Genomic DNA, 14979 nt, shown 5'->3' on the forward strand with positions numbered 1-14979 from the left:
GGGCGTTTCCTAGAAGATCAATACTAGATTCCGATGCACTACTACAGCTTTATTTTATCCCTTGGACCTTGTCATTGACGATGAAACACAGAAATTCCGTCTGGATTTAATACAAAAGGCACAATGCCGACGTAAGTACAAGATGAGTAATTCTTCTCCTTGTTTCTGGTTTGCTTTGAGCGTTACCTGGGAGATGAGTATTAGATTGCGATGCACTACTGCAGCTTTACTCTATCCCTTGGACTTTCACATTGACGATGAAACACAGAAATTGCGTCGGGATTTAGTACGAAAGGCATAATGCCAACTAAAGGACAAGAGGAGTAATTCTTCTTATCGTTTGTGGTTTGCTTTGAGCGTTTCCTGGGAGATCAGTATTAGATTTCGATGCACTGCTGCAGATTTGCTCTATGCCCTGGACATTCACATTCACGATGAAACACAGAAATTGCGTCGGGATTTAATACAAAAGGCGGAATGCCGACTTAAGTACTAGAAGAGTAAATCTTGTCATTGTTTCTCGTTGGCTTTGAGCGTTTCCTGGGAGGTCAGTATTAGATTCCGATGCACTACTGCAGATTTACTCTATCCCTTTGACCTTCACATTGACGATGAAACAAAGATATTGTGTCGAGATTTAATAAATAAAGGCACAATACCTACTTACGTACAAGAAGAGTAAATCTTCTCATTGTTTGTGGTTTACCTTTAGCGTTTCCTGGAGATCATTATTAGATTCCGATGCACTACTGCAGCTTTACTTTATCCCTTGGACCTTCAAATTGACGATGAAACACAGAAATAGCGTCTGGACTTAATACAAAAGGCACAATGCAGACATAAGTACAAGAAGAGTAAAACTTCTCATTGTTTGTGGTTTGCTTTGAACGTTTCCTGGGAGATCAGTATTAGATTCCGATTCACTACTGGAGATTTACTCTATCCCGTGGACCTTCACATTGACGGTGAAACACAGAAATAGCTTCGGGATTTAATACAAAAGGCACATAGTCGACTTAACTGCAAGAAGAGTAAATCTTCCCAATGTTTCTGGTTTGCATTGGGCGTAACCTGGGATATCAGTAATAGATTCCAATGCACTACCTCAGCTTCAGTCTGTCCCTGGGACCTCCACATTTTCGATGAAACACAGAAATTGCGTCGGGATTTAATACAAAGGCACAATGCCGACTTAAGTACAAGAAGAGTAAATCTTCTCATTGTTGGTGGTCTGCTTTGGCGGTTTCCTAGAAGATCAATACTAGATTCCGATGCACTACTACAGCTTTATTCTATCCCTTGGACCATGTCACTGACGATGAAACACTGAAATTCCGTCTGGATTTAATACAAAGGCACAATGCCGACATAAGTACAAGATGAGTAATTCTTCTCCTTGTTTCTGGTTTGCTTTGAGCTTTACCTGGAAGATGAGTATTAGATTGCGATGCACTACTGCAGCTTTACTCTATCCCTTGGACTTTCACATTGACGCTGAAATACAGAAATTGCGTCGGGATTTAATACGAAAGGCATAATGCCAACTTAAGGACAAGAAGAGTAATTCTTCTTATCGTTTGTGGTTTGCTTTGATCGTTTCTTGGGAGATCAGTACTTGATTCCGATGCACTACTGCAGCTTTACTCTATCCCCTGGACCTTGTCATTGACGATGAAACACAGAAATTGCGTCGGGATTTAATACTAAAGGCACAAAGCCGACTTAAGTACAAGAAGAGTAAATCTTCTCATTTTTTGTGGTATGCTTTGAGCATTTCCTGGGAGATCAGCATTAGATTACGATGTACTACTTCAGATTTACTCTATCCCTTTGTCCTCCACATTGACGATGAAAACAGAAATTGCGACGGGATTTAATAATAAAATCACAATGCCTACATTAGTACAAGAAGAGTAAATATTGTCATTGTTTGTGGTCTGCTTTGGGCGTTTCCTAGAAGATCAATACTAGGTTCCGATGCACTACTACAGCTTTATTTTATCCCTTGGACCTTGTCATTGACGATGAAACACAGAAATTCCGTCTGGATTTAATACAAAAGGCACAATGCCGACGTAAGTACAAGATGAGTAATTCTTCTCCTTGTTTCTGGTTTGCTTTGAGCGTTACCTGGGAGATGAGTATTAGATTGCGATGCACTACTGCAGCTTTACTCTATCCCTTGGACTTTCACATTGACGATGAAACACAGAAATTGCGTCGGGATTTAGTACGAAAGGCATAATGCCAACTAAAGGACAAGAGGAGTAATTCTTCTTATCGTTTGTGGTTTGCTTTGAGCGTTTCCTGGGAGATCAGTATTAGATTTCGATGCACTGCTGCAGATTTGCTCTATGCCCTGGACATTCACATTCACGATGAAACACAGAAATTGCGTCGGGATTTAATACAAAAGGCGGAATGCCGACTTAAGTACTAGAAGAGTAAATCTTTTCATTGATTGTGGTTTGCTATGAGCGTTTACTGGGAGGTCATTAATAGATTACGCTGCACTACTGCAGCTTCACTCTATCCCTTGGACCTCCACATTGGCGATGAAACACAGAAATTGCGTCGAGATTTAATACAAAGGCACAATGCCGACTTAAGTACAAGAAGTGTTAATCTTCTCATTGTTTGTGGTTTGCTTTGAGCGTTTCGTGGAAGATCAGTACTAGATTCCAATGCACTACTACAGCTTTATTCTATCGCTTGGACATTGTCATTGACGATGAAACACAGAAATTACGGCGGGATTTAATACAAAAGGCACAAAGCCGACATAAGTACAAGAAGGGTAAATCTTCTCATTGTTTGTGGTTTTCATTGAGCGTTTCCTGGGGGATCAGTATTAGATTCCGATGCACTACTGCAGCTTTACTGTATCCCTTGGACCTGCACATTGACGATGAAAAACAGTTATAGCGAAGGGATTTAATACAAAAAGACACTTTGCAGACTTAAGTACATGAAATGTAGATCTTCTCATTGTTTGTGATTTGGTTTGAGTGTTTCCTGGGAGAAAAGTATTACATTCCGATGCACCACTGCAGATTTAATCTATCCCTTGGACCTTCGCATTGACGATGAGACACAAAAAATGCGTCGGGATTTAATACGAAAGGCACAATGCGACCTAAGTACAAGAAGAGTAAATTTTCTCATTGTTTGTGGTTTGCTTTGAGAATTTCCTGGGGGATCAGAATTAGATTCCGATGCACTACTGCAGCTTTACTGTATCCCTTCGACCTTCACATTGACGATAAAACACAGAAATTGCGTCGGGATGTAATATAAAAGGCATAATTCCGAATTAAGTACAAGATGTGTAAATCTTCTCATCGTTTGTGGATTGCTTTGAGCGTTTCCTAGGAGATCAGTATTAGATTCCGATGCACTATTGCAGATTTACTCTATCCCTTGGACGTTCACATTGACGATGAAACACAGAAATTGCGTCGGGATTTAATACGAGAGGCACAATGTGACTTATGTACAAGAAGAGTAAATTTTCTCATCGTTTGTGGTTTGCTTTTAGAGTTTCCTGGGGGGATCGGTATTAGATTCCGATGCACTACTACAGCTTTACTTTATCCCTTGGACCTCCACATTGACGATGAAACACAGAAATTGCGTCGGGATTTAATACAAAAGGCACAATGCCGACATAAGTACAAGAAGAGTAAATCTTGCCATTGTTTCTGGTTGGCTTTGAGCGTTTCCTGGGAGGTCAGTATTAGATTCCGATGCACTACTGCAGATTTACTCTATCCCTTTGACCTTCACATTGACGATGAAACAAAGATATTGCGTCGAGATTTAATAAATGAAGGCACAATACCTACTTACGTACAAGAAGAGTAAATCTTCTCATTGTTTGTGGTTTACCTTTAGCGTTTCCTGGAGATCATTATTAGATTCCGATGCACTACTGCAGCTTTACTTTATCCCTTGGACCTTCAAATTGACGATGAAACACAGAAATAGCGTCTGGATTTAATACAAAAGGCACAATGCAGACATAAGTACAAGAAGAGTAAAACTTCTCATTGTTTGTGGTTTGCTTTGAACGTTTCCTGGGAGATCAGTATTAGATTCCGATTCACTACTGGAGATTTACTCTATCCCGTGGACCTTCACATTGACGGTGAAACACAGAAATAGCTTCGGGATTTAATACAAAAGGCACATAGTCGACTTAACTGCAAGAAGAGTAAATCTTCCCAATGTTTCTGGTTTGCATTGGGCGTAACCTGGGAGATCAGTAATAGATTCCAATGCACTACCTCAGCTTCAGTCTGTCCCTGGGACCTCCACATTTTCGATGAAACGCAGAAATTGCGACGGGATTTAATACAAAGGCACAATGCCGACTTAAGTACAAGAAGAGTAAATCTTCTCATTGTTTGTGGTCTGATTTGGGCGTTTCCTAGTAGATCAATACTAGATTCCGATACAGTACTACAGCTTTATTCTATCCCTTGGACCTTCTCATTGACGATGAAACACAGAAATTCCGTCTGGATTTAATACAAAAGGCACAATGCCGACTTCAGTACAAGATGAGTAATTTTTCTCCTTGTTTCTGGTTTGCTTTGAGCGTTACCTGGGAGATCTGTATTAGATTGCGTTGCACTACTGCAGCTTTACTCTATCCCTTGGACTTACACATTGACGATGAAACACAGAAATTGCGTCGGGATTTAATACGAAAGGCATAATGCCAACTTAAGGACAAGAAGAGTAATTCTTCATATCGTTTGTGGTTTGCTATGATCGTTTCCTGGGAGATCAGTACTAGATTCCGAAACACTACTGCAGCTTTACTCTATCCCTTGGACCTTGTCATTGACGATGAAACACAGAAATTGCGTCGGGATTTAATACTAAAGGCGTAAAGCCGACTTAAGTTCAAGAAGAGTAAATATTGTCATTGTTTGTGGTTTGCTTTGAGCGTTTCCTGGGAGATCAGTATTAGATTTCGATGCACTGCTGCAGGTTTGCTCTATGCCCTGGACATTCACATTGACGATGAAACACAGAAATAGCGTCTGGATTTAATACAAAAGGCACAATGCCGACATAAGTACAAGAAGAGTAAAACTTCTCATTGTTTGTGGTTTGCTTTGATCGTTTCCTGGGAGATCAGTATTAGATTTCGATGCACTACTGGAGATTTACTCTATCCCGTGGACCTTCTCATTGACGATGAAACACAGAAATTCGGTCTGGATTTAATACAAAAGGCACAATGCCGACTTAAGTACAAGATGAGTAATTCTTCTCCTTGTTTCTGGTTTGCTTTGAGCGTTGCCTGGGAGATCAGTATTAGATTGCGATGCACACCTGCAACTTTACTCTATCCCTTGGACTTTCACATTGACGATGAAACACAGAAATTGCGTCGGGATTTAATACGAAAGGCATAATGCCAACTTAAGGACAAGAAGAGTAATTCTTCTTATCGTTTGTTGTTTGCTATGATCGTTTCCTGGGAGATCAGTACTAGATTCCGATGCACTACTGCAGATTTACTCTATCCCTTGTACGTTCACATTGACGATGAAACACAAAATTGCGTCGGGATTTAATACGAAAGGCACAATGTGACTTATGTACAAGAAGAGTAAATTTTCTCATTGTTTGTGGTTTGCTTTGAGAGTTTCCTGGGGGGATCAGTATTGGATTCCGATGAACTACTACAGCTTTACTTTATCCCTTGGACCTCCACATTGACGATGAAACACAGAAATTGCGTCGGGATTTAATACAAAAGGCACAATGCCGACTTAAGTACAAGAAGAGTAAATCTTCTCATTGTTTCTGTTTGGCTTTGAGCGTTTCCTGGGAGATCAGTATTAGATTCCGATGCACTACTGCAGATTTACTCTATCCCTTTGACCTTCACATTGACGATGAAACACAGATATTGCGTCGAGATTTAATAAAAATAGGCACAATACCTACTTATGTACAAGAAGAGTAAATCTTCTCATTGTTTGTGGTTTGCTTTGAGCGTTTCCTGGGAGATCAGTATTAGATTGCGATGCACTACTGCAGCTTTACTTTAACCCTTGGACCTTCAAATTGACGATGAAACACAGAAATTGCGTCGGGATTAAATACAAAAGGCACAATGCCGACATAAGTACAAGAAGAGTAAAACTTCTCATTGTTTGTGGTTTGATTTGAACATTCCTGGGAGATCAGTCTTAGATTCCGATGCACTATTGGAGATTTACCCTATCCCGTTGATCTTCACATTGACGGTGAAACACAGAAATAGCTACGTGATTTAATAGAAAAGGCACAAGGTCGACTTAACTGCAAGAAGAGTAAATCTTCCCAATGTTTCTGGTTTGCATTGAGCGTTTCCTGGGAGATCAGTAATAGATTCCAATGCACTACTGCAGCTTCAGTCTGTCCCTGAGACCTCCACATTTTCGATGAAACACAGAAATTGCGTCGGGATTTAATACAAAGGCACATGCCGACTTAAGTACAAGAAGAGTAAATCTTCTCATTGTTTGTGGTCTGCTTTGGGCGTTTCCTAGAAGATCAATACTAGATCTGGTGCACTACTACAGCTTTATTCTATCCCTTGGACCTTCTCATTGACGATGAAACACAGAAATTCCGTCTGGATTTAATACAAAAGGCACAATGCCGACTTAAGTACAAGATGAGTAATTCTTCTCCTTGTTTCTGGTTTGCTTTGAGCGTTACCTGAGAGATCAGTATTAGATTGCGATGCCCTACTGTAGCTTTACTCTATCCCCTGGACTTTCACATTGACGATGAAACACAGAAATTGCGTCAGGATTTAATACGAAAGGCATAATGCCAACTTAAGGACAAGAAGAGTAATTCTTCTTATCGTTTGTGGTTTGCTATAGTCGTTTCCTGGGAGAGCAGTACTAGATGCCTATGCACTACTGCAGCTTTACTCTATCCCTTGGACCATGTCATAGACGATGAAACACAGAAATTGCGTCGGGATTTAATACTAAAGGCACAAAGCCGACTTAAGTACAAGAAGAGTAAATCTTCTCATTGTTTGACGTATGCTATGAGCGTTTCCTGGGAGATCAGCATTAGATTACGATGTACTACTGCAGATTTACTCTATCCCTTTGTCCTCCACATTGACGATGAAACACAAATTGGTCGGGATTTAATAATAAAATCACAATGCCTACTTAAGTACAAGAAGAGTAAATATTGTCATTGTTTGTGGTTTGCTTTGAGCGTTTCCTGGGAGATCAGTATTAGATTTCGATGCACTGCTGCAGATTTGCTCTATGCCCTGGACGTTCACATTGACGATGAAACACAGACATTGCGTCAGGATTTAATACAAAAGGCAGAATGCCGACTTAGGTACTAGAAGAGTAAATGTTTTCATTGATTGTGGTTTGCTTTGAGCGTTTCGTGGAAGATCAGTAGTAGATTACATTGCACTACTACAGCTTTATTCTATCCCTTGGACCTTGTCATTGACGATGAAACACAGAAATTACGTCGGGATTTAATACAAAAGGCACAATGCCGACTTAAGTACAAGAAGAGTAAATCTTCTCATGGTTTGTGGTTTGCTTTGAGCGTTATGTGGAAGATCAGTACTAGATTCCATTGCACTACTACAGCTTTATTCTATCCCTTGGACCTTGTCATTGACGATGAAACACAGAAATTACGTCGGGATTTAATACAAAAGGCACAATTCTGACTTAAGTACAAGAAGGGTAAATCTTCTCATTGTTTGTGGTTTTCTTTGGGCGTTTCCTGGGGGATCAGTATTAGATACCGATGCACTACTGCAGCTTTACTCTATTCCTTGGACCTCCACATTGACGATGAAACACAGTAATTGCGAAGGGATTTAATACAAAAAGGCACAATGCAGACTTAAGTACATGAATAGTAGATCTTCTCATTGTTTGTGGTTTGCTTTGAGCGTTTCCTGGGAGATAAGTATTAGATTCCGATCCACTACTGCAGCTTTACTCTATCCCTTGGACTTTCACATTGACGATGATTCACAGAAATTGCGTTGGGATTCAATACAAAAGGCACAATTCAAGAAGAGTAAATCTCCTCATTGTTTGTGGTTTGCTTTGAGCGTTTCCTGGGAGATCAGTATTAGATTCTGGTGCACTTCCGCAGCATTACTCTATTCCCTTGGACCTCCAAATTGACGATGAAACACAGAAATTGCGTCGGGATATAATACAAAAGGCACAATGCCGACTTAAGTACAAGAAGAGTAAATCTTCTCATTGTTTGTGGTTTGCTTTGAGCGTTTCCTGGGGCATCAGTATTAGATTCCGATGCACTACTGCAGTTTTACTCTATTCCTTGGACCTTCACATTGACGATGAAACACAGTAATAGTGTCGGGACTTAATACAAAAAGGCACAATGCAGACTTAAGTACATGAACAGTAGATCTTCTCATTGTTTGTGATTTGGTTTGAGTGTTTCCTGGGAGAAAAATATTAGATTCCGATGCACTACTGCAGTTTTACTCAACCCCTTGGACCTTCACATTGAGGATGAAACACAGAAATTGTGTCTGGATTTAATACAAAATGCACAATGTCGACTTAAGTACTAGAAGAGTATATGATCTCATTGTTTGTGGTTTACTTTGAGCGTTGCCTGGGAGATCGGTATTAGATTCCGATGCACCACTGCAGATTTAATCTATCCCTTGGACCTTCAAATTGTCGATGAGACACAAAAATTGCGTCGGGATATAATACGAAAGGCACAATGCGACTGAAGTACAAGAAGAGTAAATTTTCTCATTGTTTGTGGTTTGCTTTGAGAGTTTCCTGGGGGATCAGTATTAGATTCCGATGTACTAGTGCAGCTTTACTTTATCTCTCGGACCTCCACATTGACGATGAAACACAGAAATTGCGTCGGGATTTAATACAAATGGCACAATGCCGACTTTAGTAAAAGAAGAGTAAATCTTTTCATTTTTTGGTTTGCTTTGAGCTTTTCCTGGGAGATTAGTATTAGTTTCCGATGCCCTACTGCCGCTTTACTCTATCCCTTGGACCATCGTATTGACGATGAAACACAGAAATTGCGTCGGGATTTAATACAAAATGCAAAATGCCTACTTATGTACAAGAAGAGTAAATCTTCTCATTGTTTGTGGTTTGCTTTGAACGTTTCCTGAGAGATCAGTATTAGGTTCAGATGCACTACAGCAGCTTTACTCTATCCCTTCAACCTTAACATTGACGATGAAACACAGATATTGCGTCGAGATTTAATACAAAAGGAGCAATGCTGACTTAATAACAGGAAGAGAAAATCTTCTCATTGTTGTTGGTTTGCTATGAGCGTTTCCTGGGGGATCAGAATATGATTCCGATGCACTACTGCAGCTTTACTGTATCCCTTGGACCTTCACATTGACGATGAAACACAGATATTGCGTCGGGATTTAATATAGAAGGCACAATTCCGAATTAAGTACAAGAAGTATAAATCTTCTCATCGTTTGTGGATTGCTTTGAGCGTTTCCTGGGAGATCAGTATTAGATTCCGATGCACTACTGCAAATTTACTCTATCCCTTGGATGTTCACATTGACGATGAAACACAGAATTTGCTTAGGGATTTAATAGAAAATGCACAATGCCAACTTAAGTACATGAAGAGTAAATCTTCTCATTGTTTCTGGTTTGCTTTGAGCGTTTCCTTGGAGATCAGTATCAGATTCTGATGCACTACTGCAGCTTCACTCTATCCCTTGGACCTTCAAATTGACAATGAAACACAGAAATTGCTTCGGGATGTAATACAAACGGCACAAAGCCGACATAAGTACAAGAAGGGTAAATCTTTTCATTGTTTGTGGTTTGGTTCTAGCATTTCCTGGGAGATCAGTATTAGTTTCCGATGCACTACTCCAGATTTACTCTATCCCTTGGACCTTCATATTGACGATGAAACACAGAATTTGCTTAGGGATTTAATACAAAAGGCACAATGCCGACTTATGTACAAGAAGAGTAAATCTTCTCATTGTTTGTGGTTCGCTTTGACCGTTTCCTGAGAGATCTGTGTTAGGGTCAGATGCACTACTGCAGCTTTACTCTATCTGTTGGACCTTCACATAGACGATGAAACACAGTAATTGCGTCGGGATTTAATATAACAAGGCTCAATGCCGACATAAGTAAAAGAAGAGTAAATCTTCTCATTGTTTGTGGTTTGCTTTGAGCGTTTCCTGGGCGATCAGTATTAGAATCCGATGCACTACTGCAGATTTACTCTATCCCTTGGACCTTCACACTGACGATGAAACACAGAATTTGCTTAGGGATTTAATACAGAAGGCACAATGCCGACTAAAGTACAAGAAGAGTAAATCTTCTCATTGTTCCTGGTTTGCTTTGAGCGTTTCCTGGGAGATCAGTATCAGATTCCGATGCACTACTGCAGCTTTACTATATCCCTTGGACCTTCGCATTGACGATGAAACACAGATATGGCGTAGGGATCTAATACAAAAGGCACAATGCCGACTTAAGTACAATAAGAGTAAATCTTTGGTTTATTTTTGGTTTTCTTTGAACGTTTCCTGGGAGATCAGTATTTGGTTCCGATGCACTACTGCAGCTTTACTCTATCCCTTCGACTTTCACATTGACGAAGAAACACAGAAATTGCGTCGGGATTTATTACAAAATGAACAATGCCGACTTAAGTACAAGAAGAGTAAATCTTCTCATTGTTTGTGGTTTGCTTTGAGCGTTTCCTGGGAGATCAGTATTAGATTCAGATGCAGTACTGCAGATTTATTCTATCCCTTGGACATTCACATTGACGATGAAACACAGAAATTGCGTCGGGATTTAATACAAAAGGCACCATGCAGACTTAAGTACAAGAAGAAAAAATCTTCTCATTGTCTGTGGTTGGCTTTGCGCGTTTCCTGGGAGATTACCTCGAGCAATTAAACAGTGAACCGACTCGTGGAGATAACATCTTGGACCTACTGATAACAAACAGACCCGAACTTTTCGACTCTGTATGTACAGAACAGGGAATCAGTGATCATAAAGCCGTTGCAGCATCCCTGAATATGGAAGTTAATAGGAATATAAAAAAAGGGAGGAAGGTTTATCTGTTTAGCAAGAGTAATAGAAGGCAGATTTCAGACTACCTAACAGATCAAAACGAAAATTTCTGTTCCGACACTGACAATGTTGAGTGTTTATGGAAAAAGTTCAAGGCAATCGTAAAACGCGTTTTAGACAGGTACGTGCCGAGTAAAACTGTGAGGGACGGGAAAAACCCACCGTGGTACAACAACAAAGTTAGGAAACTACTGCGAAAGCAAAGAGAGCTCCACTCCAAGTTTAAACGCAGCCAAAACCTCTCAGACAAACAGAAGCTAAACGATGTCAAAGTTAGCGTAAGGAGGGCTATGCGTGAAGCGTTCAGTGAATTCGAAAGTAAAATTCTATGTACCATCTTGACAGAAAATCCTAGGAAGTTCTGGTCTTACGTTAAATCAGTAAGTGGCTCGAAACAGCATATCCAGACACTACGGGATGATGATGGCATTGAAACAGAGGATGACACGCGTAAAGCTGAAATACTAAACACCTTTTTCCAAAGCTGTTTCACAGAGGAAGACCGCACTGCAGTTCCTTCTCTAAATCCTCGCACAAACGAAAAAATGGCTGACATCGAAATAAGTGTCCAAGGAATCGAAAAGCAACTGGAATCACTCAATAGAGGAAGGTGCACTGGACCTGATGGGATACCAATTCGATTCTATACAGAGTACGCGAAAGAACTTGCCCTCCTTCTAACAGCCGTGTATCGCAAGTCTCTAGAGGAACGGAGGGTTCCAAATGATTGGAAAAGAGCACAGGTAGTCCCAGTCTTCAAGAAGGGTCGTCGAGCAGATGCGCAAAACTATAGACCTATATCTCTGACGTCGATCTCTTGTAGAATTTTAGAACATGTTTTTTGCTCGCGTATCATGTCATTTCTGGAAACCCAGAATCTACTATGTAGGAATCAACATGAATTCCGGAAACAGCGATCGTGTGAGACCCAACTCGCTTTATTTGTTCATGAGACCCAGAAAATATTAGATACAGGCTCCCAGGTAGATGCTATTTTTCTTGACTTTCGGAAGGCGTTCGATACAGTTCCGCACTGTCGCCTGATAAACAAAGTAAGAGCCTACGGAATATCAGACCAGCTGTGTGGCTGGATTGAAGAGTTTTTAGCAAACAGAACACAGCATGTTGTTATCAATGGAGAGACGTCTACAGACGTTAAAGTAACCTCTGGCGTGCCACATGGGAGTGTTATGGGACCATTGCTTTTCACAATATATATAAATGACCTAGTAGATAGTGTCGGAAGTTCCATGCGGCTTTTCGCGGATGATGCTGTAATATACAGAGAAGTTGCAGCATTAGAAAATTGTAGCGAAATGCAGGAAGATCTGCAGCGGATAGGCACTTGGTGCAAGGAGTGGCAACTGACCCTTAACATAGACAAATGTAATGTATTGCGAATACATGGAAAGAAGGATCCTTTATTGTATGATTATATGATAGCGGAACAAACACTGGTAGCAGTTACTTCTGTAAAATATCTGGGAGTATGCGTGCGGAACGATTTGAAGTGGAATGATCATATAAAATTGATTGTTGGTAAGGTGGGTACCAGGTTGAGATTCATTGGGAGAGTGCTTAGAAAATGTAGTCCATCAACAAAGGAGGTGGCTTACAAAACACTCGTTCGACCTATACTTGAGTATTGCTCATCAGTGTGGGATCCGTACCAGATCGGTCTGACGGAGGAGATAGAGAAGATCCAAAGAAGAGCGACGCGTTTCGTCACAGGGTTATTTGGTAACCGTGATAGCGTTACAGAGATGTTTAATAAACTCAAGTGGCAGACACTGCAAGAGAGGCGCTCTGCATCGCGGTGTAGCTTGCTCGCCAGGTTTCGAGAGGGTGCGTTTCTGGATGAGGTATCGAATATATTGCTTCCCCCTACTTATACCTCCAGAGGAGATCACGAAAGTAAAATTAGAGAGATTAGAGCGCGCACGGAGGCTTTCAGACAGTCGTTCTTCCCGCGAACCATACGCGACTGGAACAGGAAAGGCAGGTAATGACAGTGGCACGTAAAGTGCCCTCCGCTACACACCGTTGGGTGGCTTGCGGAGTATCAATGTAGATGTAGATGTAGATCAGTATTAGATTGCGATGCACAACTGCAGCTTTACTCTATCCCTTGGAACTTGATATTGACGATGAAACACAGAAATTGCGTCGGATTTTATACAAAAGGCACAATGCCGATTTAAGTACAAGAAGAGTAAATCTTGTCATTGTTTGTGGTTTGCTTTGAGCGTTTCCTGGGAGATCAGTATTAGATTCCGATGCACTACTGCAGCTTCACTCTATCACTCGGACCGTCACATTGACGCTAAAAACACAGAAATTGGGTCGGGATTTTATACAAAAGCCACAATGCCGATTTAAGTACAAGCAGAGTAAATCTTCTCATATTTTGTGGTTTGCCTTGAGCGTATCCTGGGAGATCAGTATTAGATTCCGATGCACTACTGCAGATTTACTCTATCCCTTGGACCTTCACATTGACGATGAAACACAGATATTGCGTCGGGATTTAATAGAAAAACACAATGCCGACTTAAGTACAAGAAGAGTAAATCTTCTCCTTGTTTGTGGTTTGCTTTGGGCGTTTCCTGGGAGATCAGTATTAGATTCCGATGCACTACAGCAGATTTACTCTATTCCTTGGACATTCACATTGACGATGAAACACAGAAATAGCGTCGGGATTTAATACAAAAGGCACAAAGCAGACTTAAGTACAAGAAGAGTAAATCTTCTCATTGTTTGTGGTTTGCTTTGAGCGTTTCCTGGGGGATCGGTATTAGATTCCGATGCACTACTGCAACTTTACTCTATCCCTTGGACCTTCACATTGACGATGAAACACAGATATTGCGTCGGGATTTAATAGAAAAACACAATGCCGACTTAAGTACAAGAAGAGTAAATCTTCTCCTTGTTTGTGGTTTGCTTTGGGCGTTTCCTGGGAGATCAGTATTAGATTCCGATGCACTACAGCAGATTTACTCTATTCCTTGGACATTCACATTGACGATGAAACACAGAAATAGCGTCGGGATTTAATACAAAAGGCACAAAGCAGACTTAAGTACAAGAAGAGTAAATCTTCTCATTGTTTGTGGTTTGCTTTGAGCGTTTCCTGGGGGATCGGTATTAGATTCCGATGCACTACTGCAACTTTACTCTATCCCTTGGACCTTCACATTGACGATGAAACACAGAAATTGCGTCGGGATTTAATACAAAAGGCACAATGCCGACTTAAGTACAAGAAGAGTAAATCTTCTCATTGTTTGTGGTTTGCTTTGAGTGTTTCCTGGAGGATCAGTATTAGATGCCGATGCACTACTGCAGCTTTACTCCATCCCTTGGGCCTACAAATTGACGATGAGACAGTGAAATAGCGTCGAGATTTAATACAAAAGGCACAATGCCAACTGAAGTACAAGAAGGGTAAATCTTCTCATTGTTTGTGGTTTGCTTTGAGCGTTTCCTGGGAGATCAGTAAGATCAGTATTAGATTCCGATGGACTACTGCAGATTCACACTATCCCTTGGACTTTCACATTGACGAAGAAACACAGAAAATGCGTCGGGATTTATAACAAAAGGCACAATGCCGACTTAAATACAAGACGGGTAAATCTTCTCATTGTATGTGCTTTGCTTTGAGCGTTCCCTGAGAGATCAGTACTAGATTCCGATGCACTACTGCAGTTTTACTCTATCCCTTGTACCTTCACATTGGCGATGAATCACAGAAATTGCGTAGGGATTTAATTCAAATGGCACAATGCCGAGTTAGGTACAAGAAGAG

This window comes from Schistocerca piceifrons, chromosome 3 (genome assembly GCF_021461385.2).
Source record: "Schistocerca piceifrons isolate TAMUIC-IGC-003096 chromosome 3, iqSchPice1.1, whole genome shotgun sequence".
Classification (NCBI taxonomy): Eukaryota; Metazoa; Arthropoda; class Insecta; order Orthoptera; family Acrididae; genus Schistocerca; species Schistocerca piceifrons.